This window comes from Thermobia domestica, chromosome 15, assembly GCF_964235325.1.
Source record: "Thermobia domestica chromosome 15, izTheDome1.hap1.1, whole genome shotgun sequence".
Classification (NCBI taxonomy): Eukaryota; Metazoa; Arthropoda; class Insecta; order Zygentoma; family Lepismatidae; genus Thermobia; species Thermobia domestica.
Genome location: NC_137468.1, coordinates 169,633,966 through 169,648,427, shown reverse-complemented (window position 1 = coordinate 169,648,427; position 14,462 = coordinate 169,633,966). Strand labels below are relative to the sequence as shown.

Below are 14,462 nucleotides of genomic sequence, written 5' to 3'. Positions count from 1 at the left end.
TGACTGCTTGTTGAGCTGAAGCGGTAGTAGCTCCTACGATCGGCATCCACACACGTTTTTGTGATGATTTGGCGCGAAAACTACTGAACCAACCAATATTTTTGCTACTATGAAACTTTAAATGAAGATTAGTCAGAACTAAATGTTTCCTTTTCTGCATACACATATGTACACAAAGTGCATGTTAAAAATGGATCTGAGGGAAACATGTACAAAACCAGAATTTTGACCATAACAGATTTCAGTTTCGTAAGCAAAATTCTCGAGGGCCGCAAATGTCGGGCACAGTAGACCTAATAGGTAAAAAGTGAAACTGAAGGTAAAAATGGACAAAAATAAAAGGTTAATATGGCTTGAAAAGTGGGTTTTAATTCTGTAAAAGCGCCCCTTATCTTCCCGTCATTATGGCCCTGGAGTCAACTTGAAAACATTAGATGAAAAAAAATTGAAACCTCTATAAGAAGTACTATTTTTCGATTCTACAGCACAAATCAGTGTTACTGGAGCGAAGTTCCAAGTGGTCTAAGCGACAGTCTGGGAATAAAGCCCAACAGGTGAAAACACGCTGAGTCAGTTCAAAATGGTCTTGCATTCGCTTCTGCTCAACTCCAAGCAACTCTGACATTGTATACAATTTTACTGACGAACATGATTAGAAGCGATATTAGAACCCTCTAATTTGTTTCAATATTCATTCTAGATTTTTACGAGCGTGGGATGGAGAACTTAGAGCTCGCAAGAGACCAGACCGAAGTTGATACTGGTAATGAAGAATCTTTTGAGATACAGAAAAGAAACGTCGCATACGAGCTAGAAAACAGCAATCATCATCTCCGGACGAGGATATTGCCCTTAGTGAAGCGATTAAGCAAAGTGTTTCTACAATAAAGAAGACTTTGCCACCGGTACCGAATCTCTTTTCTAAAAAGGTCGTGACAAGCACCAATGTGGATGACCGTGGAATGGCAAAAACCCCTAAGCGGAGCCCAGTCACTTCAGATGAGAATACTGCTGTCCAAGAACACGAAGGTTAGTTTCAGTAATATATAAAATTATATCTTAAATTCCATTTCGTCTGTAAATTGCCATTTATAGTTTTTTTAATACTTAATATGCTTTTACAATAAAAATGTTTCTAACGCACGAAATATCAATAGTAACCTTTTATTTTCAATCAGTTATCAACAATTCTATGACAAGGGTCCCTCCATACGGTATATTTCCTTTTATTTGTAGTGAGTGGGGTAACATACGGACAATTAGTCAAAATATTTTCTTCCTCAGGGTAATTCTAGGAATGTGAAATGATATTAATGCTATGCTACTGATGATGATGATGTGGTGTTGTGCCCGAAGACAGATCTGACCCAAAGGTTCGTGGGTAAGTTGAACCCATATGGTGATTTGCCATTGCTTTCCATGGGATGTTGACGTCCTAAAGACAGGATTTACAGTTGAACGAGGAATCCGAACCTTTTGGTCCCAACCGGGAATTCAGCCCGGGACCCCTTGATTATAAGGCGAGCTTATCCACTGAAGACATTTGTGCTATGCTATACTTTAGAAATGCTACTAGACACTTATGCTTTACTTCAAATATAGATTTCATTAAGGAAAATATATATTAGTTTCCTTGTATTTAAGAAAAGTATTCACACTTAAGAGGCTGTTATGCTGTTCCTATGTTTTTTTCAGTTTTTGTTTTTTTGTTTTTTTTTTTTTTTTTTTTTTCAAAAAGCGACGTAAATATTACATTAGGATTTGGAACTTATGTTAAGATGAGACTAACCCAGAGTCAGTCGCGCTACTTGGAGTAATAGATTTTTCTGATGTACATTTTTTCCTTTTATATGCTTCAAGACTTCCTAATAGTAAAACGTACCTTTTCTCAACAGTTCATTAATGTTTCTTAAATATCATGTTATTGTCTTCTTGGGCTCTATATTTCGCTGTTACTGAACGACGAGGCAACAAAATATTCGGTTGATATATTTGTTTTTTAATTCCAAGTTCCATGCAAGTCGACGTGAAACTGGGTAAGGTTACTTGTTAGGGAAATTTTTCAGATTCGATGTTGTTTTCCATATGATGTATGTGTACTTCATACATTATCCTGCACTCTACCGGCTAGCTTTATTTTTTTTATTTGTAGTGTATTGCACGTAAAAGTAATTTTCATTACCAACTACCAGTGGCGGCCGGTGGTTTGTGGTTTCGGGTGTTGCAGTACGAACGATCGGAGACAGAAGATATAAAGTGGACTCATTGACTAATCAGCATAAATTTAGATGCAAATGCTATGTGACATGTTAAATTAAATAAAAATCTATTTTTAAAAAATAAAAAATGCAGAACATTTAATCCGATTAATCACCTTATTTAATTAGTAAGTTCATTCTTCTCTCTTTGATTGGAACAAATCTGCCTAATACATGCTGGTTGAACTCTAGTATTCTTATTGTGAGGTCTTTTTCGATGGAAAGCATAGCCAATAGTGATAACCTTTCTTGGGACATTCAATTTCTTGAAAGTGTCAATTCTTTTTGATGTGAAAAAAACTTTTCTTCTTTTACTGACGCCATAGGTACAGTTAATATTAATTGCAGAAGCTTTGTAGATTCACTAAATATTTTTTCCAGATTTTTGTGAACAACTCATTCTAGCAAACTCAGTCCCAGACAGTGATCTGAATTCATCTTCAGTGTAGACTGAAGAGAGTTCGTAGCAGAGATTAATGTTATAAAAAAATGTACATTGAACACGCTTTATTCACAATTTATCTAGGAAAATTTCAAATAAATTGTGGAAATGTACCTAGTGCATACAACATTACTGCCATAAGGTGTCCTGTAAACTTAAACCATTTTTTTTTTTTTAACTCTCCTGAATTGCACTTTGCTTGTTTTGTCTAAGCCTTAATTGTAAGTTTTTCCTCAGTTGAAAGGTGCGGAATTTTTTTTTTTTTTTTTTTTTTTTGTAAGTTGTTTACAGAAGTCATGATATGCAATTCATTCAGAATTTGTAGGTTATGTACAGAATTAAAGCACACACAATAAAATTAAATCTAATAACTAATAACCAAAACAGCTGATACAAAGAGATACTAGTATATGAATTGCGAATGTCACATATTCATACATAGGGCTATAAACTGGCCGGCTTTTCATTGGCCTGGCCGGAAAAATTTATGTTATTTTGATTAAAGTCGGTGACTGGTACAAACTTCTCACCAGCCCCTTTATAACCGTTTTTTTTTTCAAATTTTTATCTAGTTCGAAGTATAGATATTGAAAAGTAGCTGTCATTCTGTAAACTCAAAACTGTTACTTTCACCATGTATGAACGATTAATATTTTTGTTCACCTGTTTAGAAAATTTTAGAGATATGACTGGGACTGTATCAGGGAAAATTTGAAATTTACTTTCAAGGAATTTTATACATTTATTAAGAGTGGAAAAGGACTTCTTAAAGCAATTTCCTACAGTTGAAGTAGACTATATGTTTAAAGAGTGAATTCTATTTTCCAAATCCAAAATTGTCACGTAAAGATTATTATACTTTTGTTCATCTGTTTCGATAGTTTTAAAGGAATGGTAGTTACTAGTAAATACAATAAATTGATCTATGCCGATTGATCAATTTCAGTTTCTCATTTGAGCACGTCCGTGGCTAAGCGGTTAGCATACGCGCATTTGGCGTGGGAGACCCGGGTTCGATTCCCGCCGGGAGCTCATGTGGTTCGGATTCCACGTTAATCAATAGGTCTACGCCTCATATAGCCTAACTGCTGAAAGGGACGTTAAACTCAAAATTAACTCAACTCAACTTCTCATTTATAGCACAATGTATCTATTAAGGTTATTAGTGAATGTTCTAAGGACCGCATGTAGAAGAAACCTTCATTATCTATATAAGCTAAGAATTAACTTGTAAATGCGGATCTACTTTCATTTGATTTCTGCTCTACTATATATATTTTCTTTTTTATTTTGTAATTCTGCTATCACTTTTTTTAATTGTCATTATATTGATTTGCTTCAGTATTAGTACCGTAATGTAAAAATATGAATGCATAAAAACAAATTCCATTTGTTAACTGCTGGTGAAATAAAATTTAAAAATCTTATTTAGCGCGAAAAACTTTCTCGTTCACTGGAAACCGTGCTGTGTTGCAGAAGCACTGCAACGACCAGTCCCTTTAACTTCTGAGATAGGGGAAAGGAGACTTAACATTTGCTCCAATTCCCGCACTGAAGGAATCTGGTCGTTGCATGCTCGCTGCAACACAATATAAATTAGAGACTCTGTGACGGATTATTTTTCGCTTTTTAAAACGGATTAACGATACGGACAGTTAGAGAAGTAAAAAAATATGTTATTTAAAGTATATATGGTAGTATTAGAAAGTATTTTTTCTGTTCTTTACTACTATTGCTAATAATATTTTTTTCTCGAAATACTTGGGTCGTTGCGCAACGCTGCAACACTAACATTAGCCGCCACTGCCAACTAGTAAGAATTTACTGTATTTTTCTTTTTGCTAGGGTGCACTGGATTTCACCAGCAGATGTTGCGAACAATGCCTATTATCAAATACACCATAAACGATATGTGTCAACCTTTGGCCAGAATTGAGAACAAAATGGTGGAAAAGAAAGAGACTGTTGAATTGGAGGTACAGGAAGCCTCGATTTTGTCCAGTTACTTCCCCATAACTTCTGTTGAAGAAATGGATGCCATAGAATCCCAACTACAGGATAAAGATTACAGAATAAAGTTGGCAAGTCCTTTAAAATACTCCTTTTGTAACAGTCTCAAGAGACAGGTATATTTCTCTCTATGTAGAACGGCACAAGAACGTTTGATGGGGTGCAGTTGTAAAAAAAAAAAAAAAAAAAAGCGCTATCAAGCATCAAGCATCAGTGGTTAGGAAATGGATCGTCTGTTAGCACCTTTAGCCAAGATCCACAGCAATTACTGCAAATAAAAGAAGGCATTTTCACTTAGATATCGCGCCCACCTCTGCATCTCTGGTTGTTGAACCCCGACATTCAATTTGTAAACGAATATTAACTATTCCAGAAATTAATCTTAATGATGCAATGAGAGACCATGTTGAAAAGTATGATTGACGTGCTACTAATCCATAGAACCGCAGAAAACTCTTTTCTGCTCTTTTGGTTTTCATGCACGTTTCACTCTTCTGTACTTTTGCGTTCGTAAAAGTAATAGTATTTGAGGCAAAAGCGGAAAAAAATCACAATGGGGGAGGGCTTTCCCCATACCCCACCCCAAAATTACGAAAATTATGATGAAAACTAAAACGACATAAAATAAGAAGAAAGGAAAACATAAATAACTACGCTTTTCCGTTGGTAAAAATTACAACATAATGGGGAAGGGTGCACCCTCTCTATCAGAATTAAAAGGGACGGAGTACACAAATACATAATCAGACCCGCATCTCCCACACCAAAGGTCTCATTTGCGCCAAGCAGGTTCTTTATATTTACCTTGTGAAACAGAGAAAATCCTACAAACTATCCGCGAATATCGAACCAACCACCTTCCGAATACAAACAAGCGTAATCTGCACCGATGATGACTGTCCTGGCCAACGAACCAATATTCTTCCGAATGTAAAATTCGGACACTAATTAAATTACTTCCTACTGTCCAATTAAAAATACAAGTGCACCGTTTACAAATGTCACAAACCGCTTATTCTTTTATTTAAAAAAAAAACTTCGTTTTTATCATGTGCGGAAGGCGAATTTAGAAGACCCACTATTGCTTGCTTCCTCGCTCCAATTGTTTTAAAATACCTGTCTGTAACTGCCATATAGGATTCAAGAGCAATCTTGCGTCGAAGTACGTAAACAATTCAACAAGGACAATTACATCGAGATTTTTTGTGACGTAAATGTATGCCTAGACATCACTTCACCAGAATGCATTGATGATAGACAATACACGATCATGTTTCGTCTGAATGTAAAAGGCGAAATTTCGTTGTTTTGTGCGCAAATTTTTTCCAAACGGTGAAATTTTGATCGGTTAATGGATTTTCAGTTAGTACCTTTACCGGAATTTATTTAACTGGTCACTACACACAAGACAACTTTCGAGGGAACTGACTCTCCAGGATTGAATTCTCTTATTGATATCGTGGGGAAATCAATCTATTTATAAAACAATTCAGTCCTTTAGAGTCAGTTCCCTTGAAATTTATCCTGTGAGGGGTGGGTTGAAAAGAGAGCTAGTGTTCTAGAACCTTCCGATTGTTTCATAATTCAGTAATTTTCAGGGAATAAAAGTCTGGGAATTTTATTTGTCTGATATAGTAGACACCCTGATAAACATTGGCGTTACAGACCCTTGCGGTCCTGAGTTTTTCCAATGCCATCTTCTAGTGATCACTTGATATGCGTCCACTTGAATAACGTGCATGTGATCAGCAGTGTTTCCTCATTTTACTCATCAACAGGCTTAGCCGACAACTTTCTAGATCATCTCTTTATTTAGGCCTACTTGGCTACCCAGTTTTTGTCAAGACTCCAGAGAAATAGTGTACTTTTAGCGGGAATCGAACTTGGGACCAGTTGTACATGAATCCAACGCTTTATTACTAGTCTTTGGAGCCCTCTAAACTAATCCTAATACATAATAAAAATATATATGAGAAGTAGGTAATAAAAAAGCAGTAGTCCATTAGACTACAATTTTGTAAGAACGTCGCGTGAACTGTAGTTTAATAGTGTAGGCTTAATAAGATGTGCTGTTGGATCTAAACTCTCGATCGTTTTGTCTTCAAGTTGTTTTAAATCTTGTAAAAAGAATAGCTTCAGACATGATAAACACTTCGTGTTCACATCATTATCATGTGTTTTGGCGATAGACTTTTAAAAGGCACAGAAGTACTAGTACCATTTCTCTGCTGGTTTCTGATAGTAAATTTTTACAGTACCGGTATTATTATTTTTCCTTTTATACTAATCTATTTATTGTGTTTGTGATAGTTTCCTTCTTGGGAATATAAGGTTCGGTATATCGCGTCTAAGACATATACTGTGTTACTTACAGGTGAATGAACTTCAAAGGATTTGCGGACATAATCTCGACTCCATTGTTGTCAACTTTTTGAAGCGTACAATGGACAATGAAGTTGCATCAAGCTTCAGTTGGCTTGGAGCCAAAGGAAAGCATGTTTTTCAGAATCTAGGTTTGTGTGAAGTAATCATGAGTAAGTACAATGTATTTATGGTTCATTAATTTTGACGATACCAGCGCCTATAGAGGTTCGGTATATAGAGGTTCGGTTTAAATTCAGAAGTACTTCAGTTTCTACAATCTATATTGATGGTTCAGTTTAAGATGTCTAAAGTTTGTTACAGTGGGTGTCATAGGAATGTTAAAGTAAAAGCAGAGATTTACAAGTAAAAGTAAAATTGCTTATAAGACAGTGGGTCCTAAAACTGAGTCTGCTCATTTTGCTTATGAATGAGATGAGTAAGCTCTCATTCGTGAGCAAACTCTTGAAATAAAAACTGTCAACATTCCTGTGGTCTTGGTCCAATTAACAGAGTTTATTCATAGAGTTTGCTTCACTTCGAGCCAAGACTGACAGTTAAGAAGCCTTCAAAAAGTTTATACTTTTTAAATAATGTTATATTTACAAACAAACAAAAAATGATTTATCAATCACATTAATTGATATCATAAAAGCTGAAGTTGGCTTAAGATGAACAATGAAAGCTAAAGAAGAAATTATGGCAAGTATTGTATGAAGACAAGGCTTAAGGAAAAAATGGATAGCCAATTATCATTATATAAAATTAAAATTAGCCAATTTTCCTTGTTCTGTTGAATAAAGTCGGAAAATCAAGTGGATTAAAATAATTAAGGAAACTAGCTGAACTAAACAATTGATGTCAAAAAAAAATTGTCACTGTTATTTACGTTTAAGAAGGCAAAAAACAAATGTAAAAAAAAAACACTGAACAGTGACAAAGTAGTGCAGTTCAGTGCTTTCACGTCTTAGTCCACTTAGTTATTATGACTTTTTAAATCCGTGTGACTCTCGGACTTCATTCAACAGAAGGGAGGATTATTCCCGAAATTAATAATGTATGAATGTTTTATATCCATGCTTTGTATGTCATATATCTATATTCACGTGCACTTCAAGGATAGCAGCAATATTCCTATTTCCTGTACTCCGTTTATGGGAGTAGCATACATACTTAACAATACCTTGAAAAAAGGAAAAGTGCTCAATGGTATTGTTTCTTAAGAAAAGTTTCGTCTGATGACTACGTCCGGATCTCTTGGAAATAACCTGGATAACGAGAGTTAATGTTAAAAAGGAAGTTCAAAAATCTCAAATATTACAAGATCGACAAATGTGTTAAATTGTCATTCTTATTGTAGACAATTATTAGATTTGTACTAAGTACAAAGATGTTCAGGAAAAAGGGTTACAAAGTTTCAGGGCAGAAAGATTGCATCAAAAGAAGGAAAGAGCCTTACTAAACATGTCTTTTCCGCTTCGTTTCGGAGATAAGCTGCCGACAATGTGGAAAATCAAATTCCATAAACTATTCAACGTAGAGAGTGTGGTTTAAGCTTTCGCACTCAGTCATATCTGCTCGATTTGGAATATATATATATATATATATATATATATATATATATATATATATATATATATAATATTTCAAAACTAATGCGTGCGTAAGGAACTTCTTAAGAAAAATCTATGTCGCCTTTCGGAGTAATCCCGTCCAAACGCATTGTACAGATTTGAAACACGCATTTTCTAACTAATGTAGGTATGACTTCAAGTGTTCAGCTTTACACCACACTAATTAGCAACATAAGTTAAATAGTTTCTGAAATTCAGTTTCCCACGTTGTCGGCAGCTTTTTAACTCCGAAACGACGCGCTTCTTTACTAAAAGAACTTTTCTTTTGATCTGTCCTGAAAGTTTGTGACCCTATTCTCTGAACATCTTTTATATTATACATAATCATTTACTTAATAGTTTCTTTTTATTACTGCAGGCACTGTGCGGTATCACAAGCATTGCGAGGCATCAACAGATGCAATAAAGAAGTGACTTCGTCATGCTGAAGAGCGGGCTCTCAGGCAGAAGAACAACACTAACAATGATTAGTTATGCAAGAAAAAGTGTAAAATAAAACTAAAAACGCATTGTTTTTATGTTCAGTCACGCAGATTTAACCATCTGTGAAATCTGCAGTTAACGGTGATTTTTTTTTATTGTAGGAACAAAAGACAACAGTTTTCAAGAAATGTGTTTGAGTGATAATAATGCCCCAGTAATTTATTCTAAATTAAAGTCGGTCGTCTTCTCCTTCTTACAACTTAGTCACAAACAGATTATATTGAATTAAATGTTTTTTTTTTTCTAACATTTGTCGCTCAAGGCAAAGACATTGGGATACCCTTTTATAAGGTTACATATCCTCTTTTTTAATTTTAATGGAAGTGTAGGATTTACATGGATTAAACTTGAATTACAAGATTTTTATGAGATTCAGTGCGATGTGGTACTGTATATAACTGCTTTTTTGTAAGTTTTGAAATTCACTCAGAATTTTGCATTTTTTTCAACAACTTTGGTAATCGAGGTTTTGAATTGAAAAGGTCGAGAACCAGTCTCTTGGATTCATGTTGCATTTATTTTTATACTGAAAAACTATTTGTGATGTATGTCATATTTTGTGTTTGTATCATTTGCATATGTAAATAATACTATGTGGAAGCAATGGTTGTACACAGTAATTTAGCATTGAAATAAAGAACGAAAATCTACTGTACTTGGTTTTTAGCCTCAATGTAATTTATGAAATTGAAAACAAAATTTTAATCAATTTTTCAATTAATAAGTATTACATACTGTACAATATATATATATATATAAAATCAGATAATTGATTGTTCCGTTTCTCTTCATTAATTATCTGTAACTTCGTTGCGCAGCTGATAGTTCGTAAACTAAAAACCTGTCGACACTACACTGAAATTTAAAAAAACGTTCACTACTCTCGCTCAGCCATAGTAATGCATTGGGCGTATGGTAGACAGAGCTGCTTTTGTGTTTTTTTTTTTTTTTTTTTTTTTTTTATCTTTTGGTATATTATACAATACACCACATTTCCACGAAGCTGCTATAGTTAAGTCAGTTTTCCTAGAATTTTTTTCTCTCTCCTGAATTAGTACGTCCACTAAAATGCTACGTCGAAATTAATTACATAAGTATTACAGAAATTACATTGTTTGCACCCTCTGTCTTTTCTTTTATTAGTAAATGAAGATCTAATTACATTTCCTTTATGGTGCGGGATATGTCCTGGTTCCGAGTGACGGACTTTATATTAGGAGTCATAGTTGGATGGACATTCAACTAAGACTCTTGACGATAGAAAACCCGTCTCTCGGAAGCAGGGTATGCAAGCATCATAAAGGACATTTATTTCTTCGTTTAGTAATACAAGGAAGGGCAAAGGGTGCTCCGTCCAGCTATGCGATTTGAGATATCCATGCGACATCCACCGGACGTCCCATCGCGATGTACAAATTACGTCTCACAGACATCACACGGACGTCTCGCGGGACGTCCATGGGATATTCATGAAGCGGACATTCGGCCATCTGATCAACAGCTACAGGACGTCCTTCTGATATCGTGGGATGTCGCAAATATCCCTTTGGGACATCCCAAGGATATCGAATGCTATTAGGGAGGTTAGTAGAAATAACTGTAAAACTTGAATAACCGATAATAATAGACAAGTTACGGAGATGCTTTCGGTAAATCAGAAAGAAAGTGGTGTGAGGCACCAGATTCCAGTTTATTCGAATTACTCTTAAAACTTGTTTCTCCATCAGGTTCTTGCGTGTTTGTATGTCTTATTCTAAAATCTAAATTTGAACTCTTTGGACTATAGTATTTTATATGATCGAAATCAGCATTTCAACGTTAATAAAATATTGAAATCGTAAACGTGTGCAATTTGCTACACACACGAGTGTTTCTTGACTCTTGCTTAACAATAGAGTCTTAGTATAGTGGCTTGAGGATTCGTTTCGAAATTTGGAGGTCAGCGGTTCGATTCTCTTTAAGGGAATTAAGGAATTTTTTATCATTTACAATGTTGATATTTCTGATGTATAACATGAAAAATTTTCATTTATCTCGGCCTTACAAGAGTTAATACGACTTTCTTCACAGGAAAAATACTAACATGACGTCAGTCTACAACCTTGATTCGTATTGTCTGAGAGCTTAGCGTGTTAGCAAACAATTCATGAATACAAAAGGGTCGCCCTTAGGGCCTAGTATGAGTAATCAATGTGTCTAAAACGTTATTTTTTTTGTAGAATTGCTTCTGAGTTCTTCCACTCTAACTAGAAACATAAACACTATTTTCATTGCCATTTCCAACACGCTCCATATATCCTTTCAACCAAAATTTGTAAATAGCATCTATTTTTTTTATATCCGTATGTATATTTTGTTAAAACATCAATATAACCCATACATAATCCAAAGTTTTTTCTTTTACCCAAAGATAGGGCGTTACTATTTATAGTGATGAAGACAAATCCTACTTAGTTTCTCTTAAGGTATCCGAATGTTCAATTTTCATACTGTCCAGGAGCTGAGACCTTCTTTTTCCAAACTTTTTCCTTCTAATGTATCTTTTATATGGCAATTCATCATTATAGAGTTTCCAAAAAATTTCCTTTCCTTTTTCCTGTCAACTTCAGTATGTTTATTTGCATTGGAATAGGGCGTAATACTGAGGTCTCATATATTCAATAATAATAATAATAATACTAGTTATAATATAGTACACAAATCCCTATGAAGATAGATTGTATTAAAATCTAAAATCTCTCTAGCATTAGACAAAATTTACAAAATAATCAGGATTGGAGAGAAGTGTTCGGACTATCAGGACATAACCTCTGCATACATCAATAAAAGTAACTGTTAAACGGCAAGGTTCCAGGCGAATTTCGTGTAGAAAATAGAGCTACTGAACTCACAAGAGCCCTAAGAAAATTTGTTTTTAAGCAATGGATATGCCGGCTAATCTACAGAAGACATCGAAGATGAAAATGGAAGAAAGATTGGAATAAAGACAGTGGCAGAAAGAGGAATTGGGAGAAAACCTACAAACACGGCGTTTCTCCAGCACAATGTCCATTGGGCGGGAGCTGGATGGAAAAGGGTGAACCATTAAATTCGCAACACTGAAGCTTGTCCTAAAATTTGGCAAAAACTACTGAAAAGTCAGGATTTGGACGAAGGGGTTCCGTACCTACAAGACACACCTCTGCAACTACAAAAACTTTAAACGAAATAGTGTCACTGAAGTTTCGTGTAGGAAGATTTCTATTGTGTTATAAGGAAATGAAATGTAACAAAAATAACTAAATACCACTGAACGATAAGGGCTGAAGTGCCTAGGCCGCGGCCGCGGTTAGTGAGGAGCGCCCTCAGACTATAACACCAATTTGTAAAATAGCGTGCAATGAATATCTGAGATAAGCCATTGCATTATGCAGTTGTAAATTCGTTGTTACTTCGTAGTTTTAGCAAGCTATGATTTAATATTGGCCATTGGAAATCTGATGTCACAGTAAGTTTTAATCAAACAGTAAAGCAGGAAACTCTCGAGAGAATAAAATATTTTATTGTATTGCTATATAATAGCTGAAAAATTAAACAAACATTAGTCAATAACGTTTCACTGTGGAATGAACAGGACAGCTTACTGAAAATGGAAACACTAAACAACCAATAATATTTTAAAAACTTAAGATTCTTTTCAATTCAGATGATGAATTGGAGAGTTTTTCAATAATTTCGTCCATGGGCACTAAATTTCACATGTCACTTTCCAAATTCATTAGTAAAAATGTGTCTAAAATATACTCAGAAAAACTAGCTCTGAGATTTGTTTTCACCAACTTTAACTTTGAGAAGCACCATTCACATGCCACTTGTGTACATAGTAAACACAAAGCATATTTGTATACAATGTATAAATTATTAAAACAACAAGACTGACATAGATATTGATACAAAAGTTTCCTTGCGTAAGACAAACAATTCTTACACAAGGTGTTTGCAGCATCACTATCATTCTAACCGTGATCCATCCGTTATTAGTCTGTTCCACCTCGCATAGCAGGCATCAAATATATAATAATAGTCTACGGACTCAGGGACATCATTCTCTTCAAGATAATCAAAAAGCAGAACGTATTGTGAGTGTCATACAGGACAGAGCTGCTGAAGCTCTTAGCATATTTCCTCGTTATCTATTTAGTTTGTTTCGCAAGAACTCTGAAAGCTCCTGCAGGCACATCATTCTTCTTAATTTCCAAAAAGTATTTAGAATCCAGCATTTAAAGTTCAGACATTAGGTCTTTAAGACAGTAATCTATCACTGACACATGTAGCAGCTGTATTAAAAATTTCGTTGAGGTTTTTTATTCCGAATAAATCATATTAACTTACATTTAAGTTCTTTCCCAGTTCTTCTGCGGCAAGCTCTCCTGCATTTTCTTCTTCTTTGAGATGCTCTTACATTTCTATCTCTACACTAGATTGCTGTAAATTTACCTTCTCACAAAATATTTTTGTATTTTCATAAAGCAATAAACAGACATCTTCCTTTGCTTTTTTTTTCTTCTGAAGCTGAATGCAAAAAATCTCCAGGCCGTAAGATAGTCCAATCCATGAGATTGCAGGTATTTTGAAACAGAAAGTCTTAGCTTGAAATTTTGATTCCGCATCAAGGCTCCTGTTCTGTACATCATTGAGAAACAATAAAAATATACGACCCCTTGATGATGTTGGTGAGTTGTCCTGGTCTTGGCTTCCGGTTCCGTAGCGATACTCGGTAGTGTTAACTATTGCATTCGGTGCCTTGTTTTTGCTCCACCATCGTCATACACCAACTTTTTGAAGTTCTCGTAGTCTGTTATATCCCTCGTGGCTTGTATGAATCATTTCCCTCCAAGCGTCCATTCTTTTGTAGGATTCAGCCAGGAACACAGCACTGGTTTGCTCCACATCAGAAGATAAGTTTCAGGGATCTGCACAGTCGAATTTGTCATAATCAAATTAAGAGCATGAGGCATGCACTGGGTGTAAATGACTTCAAGATTACCCTTCTACGGGAATGTTTTATATCCTTCATAACATCCACGCAAGCTAGCAGTTTAATCAAAAGAGCAACCTACAATATCAAACATCAAAACATTGTTGACAGAAGTACTCTTTTGATTTCATTAGAAGTTCCTTGTCCTGTAATGTCACTGTTTACGACAATTGCTAATACCCTCTCAAATACTGGACCGTTTATAAAGTACTGACGAATTACTATAGAAAACCGATTGAGTACTGAAACATCTTGAG

The 14,462-nt window shown here is 35.0% G+C and overlaps 1 long non-coding RNA gene across 2 annotated transcripts; it reads left to right on the top strand.

Annotated features, from left to right (window-relative positions):
* The first annotated feature begins 458 nt into the window (after positions 1–458).
* Positions 459–9,933, top strand: LOC145671951 (uncharacterized). 2 transcript variants are annotated; one of them, XR_014128597.1, is made up of 3 exons: positions 459–1,029; positions 7,085–7,244; positions 9,064–9,933. It is a non-coding gene; the product is annotated as an uncharacterized LOC145671951 (long non-coding RNA). The 2 variants fall into 2 exon arrangements; XR_014128598.1 differs by having other exon boundaries at positions 464–1,029; positions 7,085–7,223; positions 9,064–9,932.
* Positions 9,934–14,462: the final 4,529 nt, after the last annotated feature.